This window comes from Miscanthus floridulus, chromosome 2 (genome assembly GCF_019320115.1).
Source record: "Miscanthus floridulus cultivar M001 chromosome 2, ASM1932011v1, whole genome shotgun sequence".
In the NCBI taxonomy this organism is placed as follows: domain Eukaryota; kingdom Viridiplantae; phylum Streptophyta; class Magnoliopsida; order Poales; family Poaceae; genus Miscanthus; species Miscanthus floridulus.
Window position 1 is genome coordinate 134,407,502 of NC_089581.1, and position 17,467 is coordinate 134,424,968.

Here is a 17,467-nt window from a genome sequence, read left to right on the forward strand (position 1 = left end):
TCTTCAATGGATGCTTCGCCCAACTATGTAAGATACCAACTAACATGTTCTATTGTACCTGTGCTATCTTGACTAGTGAATTTAGCAAATGCTGGGAGCCTATAATTTATAGGAACAGCGACTAAATCATACCACTCTAGATATGGACATTTGTACAAAAAGATCTACCCTTTTGGTTTCAAACCAAACTGATTCTTCATCATCTCGGTCACTCTGAGCAACAACTCATCAGCATTTGAATCTGGATTTCCCTACAATTGTTGACCCATCTGCGAGTTGAAATTTCGGGTACCTTGATACCCATGATTTGAAATCATATGAAGGGTATTGTAATCTGTGCCAAAATGATAGCCTTGTGGAATCTCTATCTGTTGGGTCCTTTGCTGATTTGCTACTTGAAGTCTTTGGTTGTAGATGTTGGGATCTATATCTCTATGAATGCACTGAACTGATGGCGCTATTTTTTGAGTCGACGACTGTATTTGGCCTGCTGTGCCAAAATTAACCATTTGATTCTAAACTTGCCAAAATTAACCATTTGATTCTGAACTTGCCAAAATAGTAGTGGTGCCTTAAACTTGCTCAGATGAGCTCTGAACTGCCTGGACATCATCATTACCAGTTAGTGCTACTTCTTAATGGCTAGTACTATGGTAGAACCATCCGAAATAACACACTTATGGAGGTGCTTGTCTACCACTAGACACTAAGCACCCCGAGAGCGAGCTATATCAGGTGGATTCCGTCGAGCACACCCTAAGGGAGAGCCTGAATAATTCACATTTTCCCCACATGATCCAATAATGAGAACGAGTTTACATTACTTAGTCCATTTCATACATCTAGAGTTCTTAGAAATATATTATTACAGTACCAAATTCAGAGTGCGGAAATTTAACAGTGGAATGAAAAGAAACATCTATCGATAATATACAAGGATCCGTCTGTGCCCATCAGAAGAATCCTCCACACAATGGCTACTCCTCAAGTAGTACCTGCAACAAGGGTAAATAAACCCTGAGTACACAATGTACTTGCAAGACTTATCTGACTAGTGGGAATAATTTCCTGACTCCAAGGGATATGATAAGCTTTATGGTTTGCTGGGTTTCCTTTTTGCAGAAAGCAATACTAATAATAAATCTTTATCTATGTTATTATTAGTAGTCATGATTAATTCATTATCTAGTCATTCTATGTAAGCACCTGTTCTACTTTCAAGCAAGAGTTGAACAAACAATTCAGTTTCATCACCTTTCATCTTTCAGTTCTTACTACGGTGCTAGACTGTAGACAAGCCATACCGAAACGTCGGCGCTTCATGAATCAATGTGCCTAGCTAGGTACCCCGAAATACATGCCTCGCTTGTACCCTAGGCATAAGCAGGACCAACCCATCACTCTCATGTCACGGGGTCCAGGACCCCATCCAAACTTGGACTCTAAGCCCCCGCTCCTAAGTCCTAGACTCAGTGCAGTGCTTAGACCTCCACCATCCCCACCTTCAATTAGTTGGTCCAGAAAGAGCTAGAACCCACGATAAGAGAGCAACAAGCCTTCCCTATGCCTATACCCAAGTATGTGCTCGGGATAATAAGTCTGTGACTTGCCTAGAACCCAATGCAATGGTCGGTCCTTAACTGACGAAGATAAGGAAAAAGTGTAACCAAGCTATGCCCTGTTGGCCGTAGGACACAACATCTTACACCCACCAATACCCATACCATATCCCTGCACAGTCTCCATTTTTCCTTTCCACCATTTTATCATGAGTATTCATAATAATCACCTATTGTGAGTAATAGCAGGTTACTCACGCTATCAAAATCCTAAGCATAGCAGCTACTCGACCTATACTAGTAGGACTCATAGGTAATTATATCTATACATGTAGTTTCCATAAAATGCCTGTAACGTAAATGCACATCACACACACACATATATATATATATTCAATGATCATTCAAAAATAGGGGTTATGCATCGAGGCTTGCCTTGGGCAGGTGGGGTGTCAACAACTGATGGCTCTAGAGCTCCCTCCTATATGAGAATCTCCACCTCGTACTCCTCAATGATCTCCTCATACTCCTGTTCATCCATAGGCATGAACTCTACCAACTCGTTATCTACATGCATGAAATGATGATGCAACACTTAGTAATACGGCAACAACAACTCTTAAAATAAGAATACATCTATCAAGCTACTAAGCTAGCTCTACTGACTAAGATGCTAAGTTACCTATCATTACCACTAAATAGGTATGAAACGTTGCATGTATTTTCTTAGCAACTAAAGACGTCCATATTCTTAATATCGATTTACTATATATACGATAAAACAAGGAGTATTAGCTACCCTATTTATCAACCTATTCTAAGGCTACAAAATTACAGTGAGTACCTAATAATGTTATGAGTCTACAATAAAATTTTCATTACTAGCACTTCTACCATTTCAACATGAAAATTCATTCCCTAAATAATCATAATAACAACAAGCATTTTCAAACAAATAAAGTAACCCTAAGGATACCACAGAACTATATGAGCTAAATACACTAAATGATAGATCATGAATTTAGAAACCTAACAAAATTTACTTCACAATTTTTGGACACTCACATAATTTTATATTAATTATCAAAGATCAGTTCACAATTTAAATTAGAAAAACAATAACTACTTCACTAGAAAAGAAAAGGGGCGAAACAGCCCAGCGTGGCCCATCGCGGCTTGGCCCACGCCCGTGTGGTGCACGCACACGCTATCCGTCGGCGTGGCCCATCCACGCGGCAACGGCCCACGACGGGGTGGCCCGCGCGTGCCTGCCAAATTTGTGAAAATGCCCCTAAACTAACTGCTATTCCCCTAACCCTAATACGGCCTATTCCTATAGTCTGGGATTAAGTGATTTAGCCCTTGGAACAATCTATCTTCGCAACGGCCAGACCCTCGGGCACCCACGCATGCACTGACGTGGCGGCGACGGCATCGAGCGGTCACACTAGCCAACCGGGCCCTTCCACGCCCAAGCTATCGAGCCAAACATCACCTATGACCCAAGAGCCTACCCTAGCCGATGTTACAGGGACAACGAAGCTCATGGCAACAGCGGCCACGCACGACGGCGGCACGACCATGCCGGCCACCCTAAGCCACCGCAATGAGAGATAGCTACCTCAACAGCACCACTATCATACCCTAACTGCTCCTGTGGTGATGGTTTGGCCGAGGACAGACTGGGTGCATCCAGCCACGTGCGCACGGCAAGCTCCACGATGGCGGTGGTGGTGCGACCATGACAGTGACATCAGGAAGGCAGTAGTAGTGCAAGTGGGGTGCACACAGGATGCAGGGGGTCAAGGCAAATACACAGTGCCATGGAATTGAATGGAGGTGGATAGTGCGAGGCTAATTGGGCGAGCATCGCCATTTGGCCTTAAGGTGGTCGACGATGGAGAAAACTCCAAATTGGAGCTCAACACGGTACAACTGCAGCAGTGGATGTGCTTGGCACTTAGCTAAGTTCCTAGTCGAGCCATAGGCGAGCACAATTACCCTAGAAGCGACCCAGCACTGCGAGCTAGCTCAGGAGCGGCTCGGTGTTGCCGGTGTGACGCCATTTAAGGCGGAGGTGACTAGGGGCGCAGTATGGCGCTTGCCACTTAATAGATGAGGACAAGGGCACACACAGGAGGCTACACATGCACGTACAAGGGCAGCATGGTTCATGTGGCCACAATGCCTTAATTAGCAAGCCGATGGCGACACAACCATGTGCCGGTGCAGCGGACAAGTGCAGCAGTGGCAGCGGTGACGTGACATAAGCGGCCTAGGTGCACGTGATGTGATGACGTGATGTAGTGATAACATGTGCATGCTAGCGATGACAGCTACGGCCAAGCAATGCCACTGCACTCGAGTGGACGGTGGCGGTGACTGGCAGAGCAAAGCCGGCAATAGAGCGACGCGGGTGGCCCCAGGGCACCAACAGCTGCGCCAGCGTGCATTGTGGTGGTGAGGCGGGCCTGCTGCCAGCCTAGGTTGTCGGTCACCATAGCCAGCCGAACACAACTAGGCACACGCGCGTGTGGCTAATGTGCCGACGACGGCACATGAGCGCGGTGACCGCGTCCACTCGGTCCACGAGCCAAAAGAGTGTGCTGCATGATTTTTGAACCACCAATTCCGGCCTAACTAGCCTGCTCAAAGCTTATCCATCTCAGCGAAGCTAAAGAGGGTTGATTAAGCTGCTAATAGGACCTACCCACTCGAACTAAGATGAAGTGGAGAGGGAGATAGAAGACTGCCAAGCTAGCATTGCCAACTGCCATCCGGAGCTAAGTCTAGGCTACCAAGTTAACTATTTTAAGTTTTCCAATGCAATTAATTAGTGATCAAGCCAAGCCCTAACCAAACTAACCTTGCTACCATTAGGAAGTATAGACTTTGATGCAAACCACTGAGCAAAAATATAGCACAAGCCTTGAGCTAAGTTTTCCAGATTTAATCCACTAATATCTCATCGTCCCACCATTTTCAACTCGAGAATTTTGCTAAGTCTTGATCGGATTCGCATCAAATTCGATTTCCAAGCTATTAGACCAGTTAGCTAGTGAATTCATTTTTTGACCACGGGTATTTCATCGCCATCCACAAAGTTTGCACATCAACTTTATTTAAGTAGCACATATAAGTTCTATAGCATTTTCTCTTAATAAAAATTGGTTTCAAACCCTAAGTAATATAACGTGACTATGAAATTAACTTCCGTTTCACGTTTCCATTGATCATTTCGAGTTATGGAATTTGATCTACACACTATATCACATGCATTAACACATAACCATGATGCTCATGACATGTTTTAGCAAAAGATTTATAGTGTAACGAGGGTGTTACAAGTACCGGCTTGATTAGTCCCCTGAGTCGATGGATGAGGAATGTTGTAATAAGCTAGCCTAGCCTGATCAATTGAACATCCATAAAACACCTCTTTCATGGTATTATGGAATGTGTTCAAGAAAGCTGCATTATTGTTCAACATGGCATCATGAACATATTTATTTACATCATCTAATAGGAAACACCTATCATTAGCTTCGTCTGTATCTAACTACCCATGCATCAAAACTCTTGGTAGTGGATATTTCTAAACAACTTTATTGTCATGTGTCTTGGTGTAGGACAATAAACACTTGTTCTGAAATTCTTCTATAGCTTTACTGATGACATCTTTATCCTCATCAGATAGATCTTCATAAGGCACCATAAGAATGTCCCTATTGTTGTGAGTTGCCATGACGATTGTGGGGTCCCACCAGGCATGCCAGAATGTGTGTTGGTGCAGAAACATGGTAGCCACGCTAGGTGGACATGTAGCAAGCTGGAACGATCTGGAGATTTGTTTGGCTTCAACGCAGGACTAGTCGATCCTGCGAATTCGCAAAGGCATGCCAGTCAATTTGACCTGCAATTAACAAGAAGAGAAAGTTTATCAGTAATTTAGGGTGGAACATGCTGGTTTTGTCCAGACAGTTCCAAGTATGCCGCTTCGGGAGCAGCCAGATGGAAAAATCGACTAAATAGCCGATACGAGAAGAAATCGGCCATTAAGAACTGTAAAGCTCGCGGGTCATGATTGATTTTATAGTAACGAATACAATACACCCAGTTTTAATGATCTTTTACCTTAAGCTATTAACATGTATGTGTCGAAGATACATCACTGGCTAAATTAGATTTGATCAATACATGGTGTAGAGCCAATGAATCTAGTGAAAAGGGATATACCACGCAAACAATCGACTGTTTGATATAGATAGACCTACGAACCATCTAGATCTATCCTATTACCATCAATAGTGAGGTTCGACCGGATCGATACAGCTATGATGATAATGATAGTCCAGAACTAGAAAATCCATAGAACCGACCATACTTCAATAGGTTTATGAAAATGTGCCATATCTATAAAAGCATAGGCGAATCGGCTAAAATAGCCGATTCAAGTGGAAAAGGGATTACAACATGTGAACAATAGACTGTTTAATACGGACAGATCTATAAACTCATCAAATCTAACTGGTTATCCTTAACAGTGGGGTTCGACCAGATCAATGGTAGCCATGATAAAGATAACAGATCAAACCTTTAAAGTAAATAGACCTATTCATATTTAACAGAATCATGAAGACAAGCTATAAGCGTTAAAGTATGGGCAATCGGCTATTTAGCCGATGCGGGCATAGCAGACAGCCAAGGTCACGCCTGGCCGAAAGCAAATCTACCAACTAGCATACTCTGATTTAAAGTGCTATCATTGGGGATCGACCAGATCATTACAGCCATAATAGCGAGCGATAGACCAGATTCAACTAGCTAGTAAACCTTCTTGAGATCAGACATGCCTTAGCCGCATACTATGCATGATCAAGATCAAAGTAGAACAATCGATAAAATATAATCCGTCGTTTAAAGTAAGAATCGTCGCAATGTGACAAAATAAACGATGGACTAAAAGGATGTGAGGCCGATCTAGATCGATCTCGATTGGGCAGGTTGATATTGATGAAAACCAATGACAACAAGAACATCAGCAAGATCGGTAACTTAATGAATCTACCCAAAGGATGTCACCCTTAGGTAGAGCCGATAACTTGACCTTAATCTAATTCGAGCAGTGGAGGTCGAACTCAATCGATGTAGCCGTACTTGAACTAGATAAGGATCGATAACTAACTTATACCAGAGATCATAAGAGGTCGACCAAACTGATGCATCCTTACAAGCAAGAGTATAAGCCATGACGGTACTTACAGACAAGCCAGAGGTCGACTGGATCGATGCAGCCCTGCTTATTGAAGAACTCGCTGAGATCTACAGTACTCCTACTCCTAAGGGTTTGCGTGAAGCCGAAAAATATAATTAGTATTGATTGATTGTTTTTCTTACAATAGCCGGGGTCCAATATTTATACCCAGAACCTAAACATGAATCCTACTCAAGTATGATTCATTACAATCTTTGGTATAAGAGAAAACATTCCTAACTTAAGATAACTTGGACACTAATCTTTCCCTTTTTATAGAGTTTGACAAGTTTGCCCCCCTCGACGCCATCCGTACATAGTCCGTTGATATTGTCTGCTGACGTCATCTATAAAATAGCCATTCTGACACTGCATCAAAACCAGCTGACCTCGATTCACACCCGATCGATCCCATGATGATACAATTGTATAAGCCTTGAGTTCTTGCATTCTTCTTTCCTAAATTTTGGTGTAAACAGACGCTTACATGTATCTTTTCGATCATCTCAACAAAACGAGTGAATTGTTCATCCACGCCTTGCTTGCAGTTCCTTGTGGGAAACAACAGGTAGTTGGTATCGACGAAGTCCTTCGGTGCCGTCTCCTCTTCTTGTTTTTTTCTTTTTCTTCTTGTGTTATTGAAGGTTTAGCCTCTTGGTGCTGTTTTGCTTTTCCTACAGACTGGTTAGGATTTGGGGGATCACGAGTGGTCTTACCACCCCTCGTGGTCACCGCTTTTACAATTTCACAAGAATTCTCAGGTTGAGTAGGAATTTTTCCATTACTGTCAATAGGAATTGCAACAGCTATTTGAGCTAGTTGTGTTTCTATCATTTTATTAAATCTCAATTGATTTTTAATAGCATAAGTTAAACCTTCGATCTGAGAATTTATATTTTCAAGCATTTTATTGTTTGACATTAATTTCTTTGTAATATTTTCATAATTTTTTGCTTGGCCTAATACCAAGTCTTTGAAGGAAAGTTGATTCAAATTGTAATTAAAATTGTAGTTCAAATTACGTTGCGGGCGGGACTGGTTGTTCCATCCGTTATTACCTGGTTGGCGAAACCCGTTGTTGATGAAGGCAACTTCTTCGTGGGTTTTGGGGCAATCATTCCCTGAATGGCCAACGTTTCCATAAACCTCACACGTCATGTGTGAGTCCATGGCCTATATGGTGCCCATCATGGTGTCTTTATCTTGGGCCCATTCCTCTAGTCTTTACATCAATAAATCTACTTTTGCGGAAAGCATATCCGTCTCCTTCACGGTATGCATTCCTTTTTGTGTTTTTCTTTCCTCTCCCAGCTTTGATTCCACGCCATTTTATTGATGAGAGCTGTGGCTCCATCAATGGTGAGGGAAAGGAAGGAGGCTCCAGCAGCAGCGTCGAGGTGACCCCTAGACATGGGTATTAATCCATCATAAAAATTTTGGAGCACTAACCAGTTTTCAATCCCATGGTGTGGGCATGCTTGGATCTAGTCTTGCAGCCTCTCCCACGCCTCGAGAATGGTTTCCATGGAGCTTTGCTGGAAGTATGAAATTCATCCCCTCAGGGTATTGGTTTTGGTCATGGGGAAGAATTTGGCGAGGAATGCCGCGGAACATTTGTCCCATGTCATGATAGCTTCCTTTTCCTTGTAAAACCACTGCTTCGCCTTCCCTAAGAGGGAGAAGGGAAACAAGTGAAGTCTGATGCTCTCAGGTGTGACGTCCTTGATGACGATCGTGTCGCATAACCTGAGAAAGTGTTGGAGATGCGCGTTTGTGTCCTCGCTTGGCAAACCATGGAATTGGTTTGCCTGCACCATCGTGATGAGGTCGGTATGGAGCTCGAAGTTCCCATCCCCAATGTTAACAGTGGGCCCAATGGGCACGTTGGCAACAGCGGGGATGGAGTTGTCGTGGAGGGTCTTGGCCATGATTGGAGTAACGGATGGTGTGGGAGTGATAGGTTCGACTGTCAGAAGAGTAGCAGCAAAAGAAGAAGAAGCACAAGACCATTTCTTCCTCAGGAATGCCTCTAGATTTTGAGTGTAGTTGTTCGGCAGGTCAAAACCGATCATACACTATCCTGTTTTCATCCACAATAGGAGAAAACAATCAAAGTTAGCCTACATAAATAATGGCTACCTTACATGCATATTATCATGAACATGTCCTACTAGATTCTTTAATCAATTATGCCTTCTCCGGTAACGACGCTAGAAATGCTTGTTGACACTTCTTAGCGTAGCTACTAGGTTTGTATCCTAAGCAACTACACCAGAATTGCTTGTTGGTATTTCTTAGCGTCATCACTAATGATTAGCAATGCCACTAAGTAATAGCCTTGATAGTTCCTTAACAATTTTAGATATTTATCCGCAAACGCATGGAGCTATCATTGTAGCATTTCACCCAAAAGTATTCAGGGTATCGTTATTTATATTTTCCCAAAGAAAGGCATTTGATTAAGAGTCTAGTATGGATATGAACTTGAATAATAATCTTGCAAGTACACCAATGCTATAGTAGGGGTAAAAACGGTGATTTCAAGATAGTGGACACACACTTGGCATTCCTCAAAGGATAAAATAGAAAAGAAAGGATAAAAGAATAATCCTAGGTCGAGCAGGCATTGGTCTATTATAGTCATACAAAGATTAGTTAATGATCATACAAATTACATAATTAGTTTTAGGGCTAAGTGTGAAGCAGGTCGGGAGGCCACCGAGTACTGGTCTGCTAGCAACCTCATGAGACAATTTAGTGTCTTTCGGTGAATTTCTCCATGTATTTGTGTTTGTGACCTGCAAAATAACATCCTTCAAATACATGTGGAACTTGGTTAATAGTAAATGCATATGTGTTTTAAGATTGCCAATTTCTTCTCTTTTTTACCTTAGTTGGCGGTCGGATTTGATCGTTAATGACTGCCAACAATTATCAAAATCGGAGTTCAGAGCTAAAAGTTATGTCCAAAATACGAAAGTGTGTCAAGCTCAAGACTGTCATTGTAGCAGTCTGGAGCCTAGGTCCGTAGCATAGGACTTAGTCCAGAGCATGGGTCCGGAGCACAGTCCAAAGCTTCCAAAATAGCTATTCGGAAGGCAAAACACACCGGACCCGTGGTGCATGGTCCAGAGGTAGGTTCGGGACTGAGTCCGGAGCAAAAATACCTCTCGGTGTAGTTTCGGGACAGCAGGACCAAGGTGCACATTAGTCCGGAGGCAGGGTCTAGAGCTTGGTCTAGAGCATGGAAAAGAGTCATTAGAGCACAGCAACAGTCAGATTTTAACATGTGGACAATAGGACCCTGGTGAGATGGTCCGGACCCCCAAGATAGTCCGATCCAGAGTGACGCAGTAAAGTCCTACAAGGGATCCAACGGCTCTATTTCATTGGAAGCCTATATATACCCCCATGGCCGACCAAATGAGGTGTGTGAGAGCCCAAGGAATTGGTATATGACTTGATACTCAAATTTAGCTGCTCTAGCCATCAAAGTGTTTAGCGAAATATTAAGTGATTAGCGTAGGTGCTTTACGAAGTGCTTAGGTTGATTAGACCGCCACTTATGTGTTTGCTCTAGGTTTAGGCCTAGTGTTTAGTGAGGTTCGCACACTTCTTACCACTCGGTGCTTGCGCACACCATTGTTGTACATTGGAGGGACTTGTAGTCTTACGAGATCACACCAGCCGCGTTTGTGGTGTGGCCTCCACCGTGTACCGAAGGGAACAAGGCCCGCGGTGTTTTGGCCAAAAGCTTGATAGTGAAGACGGCGAAGAGCGGTCTAGGAGAGGCTTGCTGGAAGGCACACCGGAGATCCACTTGCGCATGGAGAAGACCTAGGGCTATCCACAGAGTTACCCGCCTGAGAGCTTGGCCCTTGCGAGGGGTTCCTTGCGAGGGGCTCCAACAAGGACTTGGGGAAGCTTGAGCACTTCTCGATACCTCGGTAAAAATACCAGAGTCATCGATGGGAGTTTGCATCTCTACCTCATATTTACCTTCCGCATTTATATTGCTACCTTGGTTGTGTGCTTTACCCTTACTAGCTTAGTTAATAGCCTAGTTGATAGGATTGGAACTTAGGTTACATAACTCTTTTGCGGTAGAGATGACAACACTCCTAGCAAAACCTTAGTTGCACATTTAGATAGATTAGTTTCTTGCATAGGTTTTGACTAGGTGGAATTAGAGGCCATAGTTAGAAGTAGATTTTTAAGTTGCCTAATTCACCCTCCTCTTAGGCGTCACGGTCCCTTACAACGGTATAAGCGGTGACAACAATGTATCTACATGTTAGCATTTCGTCCAATGATGGTGGTGCTTCACGGTGAATAGTGACGTGGGGGTACAATTGTGTTTTTTAAGAAAAACTAGTGCTTATGGTTTGGTTGTAGCTATATAGTATTGTTGTTGCTATGCTTGAGTGGAACAGTGTTGTGACAATGTTGTGTATGGCATGTATTGAGGTCTCAGTTCAACTGGGTGTTGTCGATGATTTGAGATAGTTGCTTCCATATGTTAGTTTAGGTTTGTTGTCTTTGGTTGTTGTAGTTTTTGTTTGTTTGTTGTTACTTCGATGTATTGTCCAGTCCAGTCTTTTTAATATAATCAACAACTCTTTTGTTTGATTTTTTAAAATAATTCTTTCTAGCATAGGTCATGTCACTGCAAGAGTTGGTGTGTCTTTGTGAAAATTATGTATTGTAACATGAAGAAATGAAATAGTCCATCGACTAGTGTCACATGACATCTTAGATTTTATGGTGTACCAATACAAGACATGCTGAGGTCTTCGAGATCGGTTTGATTAACAACGGTAGATAAACCGAAGGCAGAATTTCATGTAAAATTTACTAATCGGTAGTGTGTGAGGCGGTGCAAATTGTACTAATGGGATGGTGTTTTATTTCAAGAATGGAATTTTGAGCTAAATTTGTTTGATAAACCCGATCTAGTTACTGTGACGTGATGTCTTGCTAGTTTCCTATGCAGACCGCTTCTTGTGCCGTTTTGCGCGTCCACGCGGGCCCAAACCGTCCCGAACGCTACCAACATCGAGAAGACGGGAAGGGGCGGTGGATGCCCAGCCCGGTGCCGGGAGGAGGAGGAGACACCGAAGCGAGGCAACAGAAAGCGAGGAGGGAGATGCAACACTCGATCTACTTTTGAAACATCTAGATGCAACACTGGCGGCATACGTCTGAACGCATATGAAACACTTGAAATATGCATATAAAACACGTGCAAAAACACCTAAAACACTTAGAATCCATTGTAAAACATACGCAACATCCAAATAAAATACTTGCAACATATGTGTGAAACATATGCAACATCTAAATAAACACACTTGCAATGTACATCTGGAAGAACAAATGAAACATAGGGAACAGAAGCTTGCAACATACTTGTACAACTGTTGCAATATATGCGACATCCCGATCTACTTTTGCAACATCTGCATAAACCACTTGCAACGTACCTCTGAGATATCTGAAACACTTAAAACATATGCTTGCAACATGTGCTTCTTCTCGTCGTGGTGTCTTCGGTTGATCGCGGGAGACGTTGTCCCAGTCGGCGATGACCTTCTCCTGGTGGCGCGGTGCACGCCGTGGCCGCGATGGGCGAGTGCTGAGTGGGGCGCGACTAGGGATGCTCACAGCAGCGAGCCGAAGTAAGGCGACACGGTGAGGGATGGCCGCAACGGAGTGGGGTAGCGCGGCGCTGGATAGGGCGCATGTGGGGAGATGGCTGTGGCGGTGATGCAGAGTGGGGTGGATGAATGGCCACACGACGCAGAAAAGCACGCACAGACAAGCAAGTTGGGAGATATTTTTTAGTAAGAGAGATGGGGGAGACATGTAGACGCCTGCTCTTTACTTGTTGGGCCAGTACGGCAAGTTGGGATGTAGCTTGTTAGGCCAGTACGGCGTAGGCCCAGGAAGGCCGCGTCCGGTCAGACGGACGCCTGCTCTTTACTTAATACTAGAAATCATGGGCGGCATTGCCGCGTGCTTGCCTATGTTAGGCACTTAAGCCAGTGCCGAAGGCGTGATTTGCCAGTACGTGGAGAGAGAGAGCAGACCATGCTCCTTTGCTGCTTGCATTAATTAAGTACCTAATCCATTCTAAATTATAAGATTTTTTGACTTTTCTAGGTACGTAGCTTTTGCTATGCATATAGATATACACTATATCTAGATACATACTAAAAACAATATCTAGAAAAGCTAAAACGTCTTATAATTTGTAACGGATGGAGTAAAAAGGATTGCATAAACTTTGATGTATCTAATTAACGATGCAAAATATTATAAGACACTTTGATGTATCTATTTAATGATGAAAAATATTAAAAAGGACATTGATACATCTATTTGACAATGCAAAATATTAAGAGATATTTTTTAGTGTAGGTCGCCATGACCGGCCACGCTCTCCTTGATCAGGACCAGTCCATCTATTCAAGTTTGGCGGTTCAACAGTGCTGTCCTGTTCATGAAAACCAAAGCAGAAGTATCACATATTTTTTAAAAAATAAATGGAATAGTTTAAGTACAAGCAAGCTTGGAATCTATGATTATAAGCAGAAGTGACCATGCCTATGTATGCTATGAAAAATAGTCTTTTTTTTAGGATCTAAAGTTCAAATGATCGGGTTCCACAAAAGCAATCATGTTAAAGAAAAAGGCAAGTTGTCATATGATGAATTAGATATAGGCTGATTGGGTCTTAGGTTTGTTATCGTTGCACCCTTTTTGATCAAAAAGATTATATGGAGAATTATCTATTTGGCATGGCACTAAAAAATTTAAACTTTCTTATCTGACACCTAGTTGAAATTTGCTTTCGTAAATGATACTACCGTCCATTTAGGACAGTAACGGTGTAAGTGACTGGCAAAATGACATGAATACCCTTGTTTGAAGCGCGCCCCAAATTCGCTCGGCCATCAGATTCCACGATCAACGGTGCATGTTCATCCCACCAACTCCTACTGTGCATGCATCAGAAAATATCTTGGTGCAACCTTTCTCTCTCCCCTTCTCTAGACTCTTCCACACTCGCTCTCCCTCCCTCCTCGTCCCGACCGCAGCGGCTCCCCGCACGGCGCGCGTGGCGCAGCGGCGCCCCCTTGCACGGCGCGCCGGCCTCTGCGGTGCCGTGGCCGTGGCCCACGCCCGCTCTCCCCGCGCGACCTCCTGCAACCGTTCTGCGGGGACCCACGACGGTGCGGCAGCATGGCACTGGCGGCGTGAGCCCCCATGGCATCGCCGACAGGCCTCGCCGGTGGCCGCCGACGCAGGTGCCCCTAGATGTGGCTTTCTCCTGCCGCTCCGCGTGTGTTCCTATCCTCGACGAAACCCTAGCTGCCTATGCTCGACAACTGCGCCCGTGCGTGTGGCCTCTTCCTCGCCGGAGGTGGCGGCGGCGGCTCAACTTGGCGGCGCGGTGAGGCGATACATCGTCCTCTTCTCCTCCTCCCTCTCATGGCTCCTCCTCGGCTCACTGGAACGGTCAGGCCCCGGCCGCCGCCCTAGGATGCACGTTGCCGCCCCTAGTGTGCGGTGCATCGGCACGGCGCGCGCGAGCATGCCTCGGTGTCGTCGGCGGGCAATGCCGGCAGTGGGCGCCGGCCGTCCCCCTCTCTCTCTGCGCTCGTGCGGCTCCGCTTCGATCCGTTGGTTTGCTCTCTCTGTCTCTCTCTAACGCTCTCTCTCTCTCTCCATCCTTACTCTGTGCAGTGAATCCAATGGATAGGTACATTGGACATAGGGAGAAAAAAACTGACACGGTCAAACCAGTCAACTAACATATGACCAATGAAAATGGACGGCAGTGCCATTTAAGAAAGAAAATTTTAACTTCATGCCAAATAGGAAAGTTCAAATTTTCGAGTGCCAAATACAAAACACTAATTTGTTTCAGTGCCAAATAGATAATTCTCCCAAGATTATAACACCAACCATAAAAAAGGATTGAATATATAGAGGTCATATTGCCAAGATGAAATTGGACTTCCATACCCCCCATCAGTTCTTCCTCATCAACATCACCAAGAGTTTCTTGTATCTGATTGTTCGCGTCCATCAGATCTGTCATTTCATCTTGCATACTCAAGGTACCGGGAAAAAAGGACAGAAGAGGAAGCAACAGCAAATACTAAAGGCATCGCATCCAGCATTCCCCACCATATGCCTACGGCTGCAACACTGTATACAGTGCCTATGGCTGCAGTAGCCGCAGCTGCAACCAGTGCAGCCGAGCAGAGCCATGGGTGATTTTTTTTTCTTCGACACAAAGGAGAGTTGTGTATCATTATATTAAGAATGAAAAATGGGGCAAAAACCCTTACAAACACACCATCTGGGTGATGTCATAGGCTTCAACAACTGTATGTCTATTATATAGACACCATATCACTTACAAAAGCTTCAAAGAAAAGGTTGACTGTAAACTAAGGGTGATAGGCAAGCTAATAAATTTCTGTTCTGCCTTTGATCAAAAGAAGACAACAAAAAAATCTCAAAATTATTTTGTGTACATGGACACTGCTAGGTCATCTGATCCTAAAATAACCTCCGTATCATTAACTCCGAAAGATAGAATTTGTCAAAAAGAAAGAACTCCAAAAGATAGAAGGATCCCCGAGTTTGTTATAAGTTATTCAGTTATTTGATGTGGCCTGCAATATATGCCCAAACAAACCTAAACAATTCCCACATCCCCTTACCCCATCTAGCATTTTCGGAAACTTTTGGCAATGAATCAAAAATGAACACAGCAAAATCTTAAAGCGCAGGGAGTAATAGAAAGGGGACCAACAGTGTTGGTCCAGCATTTCCGGAAACTTTCGACAATGAATCGGAATTCAGAAATGGATATAATAACAAGATCTGAAAGTAGACGGGATAGTTGCATAGGAAAAACTCAAAAGCCTTTATATTTCAGGACACAGGAAGTATAGTTATTTGATGCTACGCCTGCAGTACGTGCCCATAAGAAGCTAGACAACATCCTTCCCCTTAATCAATCTAGTAACATTTTAGGAAACTTTTAACAATGAATCAGAAATGGATATGACAAAATCTGAAAGTGCTGAGAGCAATAGAAGGACGACAACAGTGCTTATCTAGCACTTTGTGATTTTTTTCACAATGATCAGAAATGGATATAAAAAATTCTGAAAATGTTGGGAGCACAAGACGGGTAGCAACACATACATCAATTTCATCAATTTTGGCGGTTTTCATCATTCCCTTGAGCTCTTCGTTTGCTGCATTCATTGCATTCATCTGAGAAAAAAGGAAAGAAAAACCACTCCGTATAAACATGGGCGGAACATGAACGAACTTGCTAGATGAGAGATTTGAGGACATTACAGTCTGCTGAGCATCCTTGAGGCCAACAGCAGCGAAGGCAACTTGGTCGAGATTGTAGGTTTGGTTGTGCAACATGTTGCGCTGCTCCTCGTGGCTGAGAGGGAAATAAGCAATCTCGAATTGGTATAGTATTATGGATAATGGCTGCCTGCTGCTACTATTTCCGGTGACATGGCAACGAAGATGGTAATATGAATTGGCAACAGACAAATGACAAAAGTGAAAGTGATTGTAACCGAAATAGAAGGGGCTGAAACGGGGAGACAGGGAGTTGGGTACGAACATGCGCTTGTGCTTGAGGAGTCGGATGGCGGCTCCGGTCACCCCGGAGAGGGCGGAGGGCGCGGGCACGGCAGCTGCGCTCACCCCGGCGCGGGCGTGGGCTCGAGCGTGGCAGCCCCGGCGAGCCTCTTCCCACGGCGACCTCGGCGTGGCATCCCCAGGCGGCACGCAGACGGGCGGAGAAAGGCATGCCGCACGAACGGCTTCTCTCTGGAAACCGTCGCTCGGACTTCAGGGCTGCGGCCGCGGCCGCCGCCGCCTCCGGCCTGGTGCGTGCGGGCTCCGCCGCCGCCGGCCTGCCGTCCACGCGCAGAGAAATAAAGAGGCGTCTCCCGACAAAGCCTGGCGCCGCTCGGCTCACGCGTCTGTCGCGGGGCCTGCCCGTTCGCGTGCCCCCTCCCCACTTCCGCCCGGTGGCTCGGGCATTCCCAGCGCGGGCGTGGGGTGCACGGGCGCGGCGGCCCAGACCACCCCGGAGCGGGCGGGGGGCCAGCGGCCCCAGCGACCCTCGCGTGGGCGGAGGAGAGGGGGTTGGGGGGAGGCACGGCGCGGCGGCCCGAGCCACCATGGCGCGTGCGGGGGCCGTGGGCGTGGCGGCGCGAATGGAGGCCCGGGCAGAGAAGGCGCCGAGCGGCGGGCTGGGTGAAGGCGGTGCGTTATCGTTCTTGCGAGCCGGATGAGGTGAAAGGTCGTCGGCCGACCGGAGGAGTGGAGTATTCGCGAAGCGCTAGGAGAGGCGAGCTAGACGGACGGGATCAACGGCTCGATCAACGCCGGCGCAGGAAATCGAACGGCTGATAAAAAAAAGGCGACGTGGCCCGATGAGGTGCACGAGCTTGGCTGCGGTTTATAAGAAAGAAAAAGAGATAAGCCAAAAAAAAACGAACAATCTTAAATCTTTCCATTGTCTAGAATGGAAAAAATAAACACGCACCAATCTTGCATCTCAGTGCATGACGTACTTTGTTGGAGTACCTCAGGAATA

General features: G+C 45.0%; 1 long non-coding RNA gene and 1 other non-coding gene across 2 annotated transcripts; one reads left to right on the plus strand and one right to left on the minus strand.

Moving 5' to 3' along the window:
- The first annotated feature begins 8,271 nt into the window (after positions 1–8,271).
- LOC136541008 (small nucleolar RNA R71) lies at positions 8,272–8,378 on the plus strand. Its single transcript, XR_010780124.1, has one exon. It is a non-coding gene; the product is annotated as a small nucleolar RNA R71 (small nucleolar RNA).
- Positions 8,379–13,079: 4,701 nt separating this feature from the next.
- Positions 13,080–17,198, minus strand: LOC136539748 (uncharacterized). The gene is made up of 4 exons (XR_010779758.1): positions 16,484–17,198; positions 16,201–16,294; positions 16,042–16,113; positions 13,080–13,309 (listed from the first exon to the last, which is right to left on the minus strand). It is a non-coding gene; the product is annotated as an uncharacterized lncRNA (long non-coding RNA).
- Positions 17,199–17,467: the final 269 nt, after the last annotated feature.